Here is a 281-nt window from a genome sequence, read left to right as displayed (position 1 = left end):
AACATCCTAGAAACATCCAAGATTTGGAGTTATAGGTATGTAAAAATAGTAAATTAAAAGTATTTGGACATTTTCTCACTTACTTGACCCTTGATACATCTCTTTGCAGTTTAGTATTACATGCAATTGACTGGGTAGCAGAACAACTGGTAGGATAACAGATAAAGTGGGTGGGTGATTCATTCCCAGGTAGATGTGAAATGATGGTATACTTAACATGCAGTTGCCCAGACTGGGGAGTAAGCAAGCACAATCAGATGGAGAGCTCGAGAATGGAAAAA

The sequence above is a fragment of the Penaeus monodon genome, chromosome 24 (assembly GCF_015228065.2).
Source record: "Penaeus monodon isolate SGIC_2016 chromosome 24, NSTDA_Pmon_1, whole genome shotgun sequence".
In the NCBI taxonomy this organism is placed as follows: domain Eukaryota; kingdom Metazoa; phylum Arthropoda; class Malacostraca; order Decapoda; family Penaeidae; genus Penaeus; species Penaeus monodon.
The sequence above is the reverse complement of the archived record's forward strand: the minus strand, read 5'-3'. Positions refer to the sequence as shown.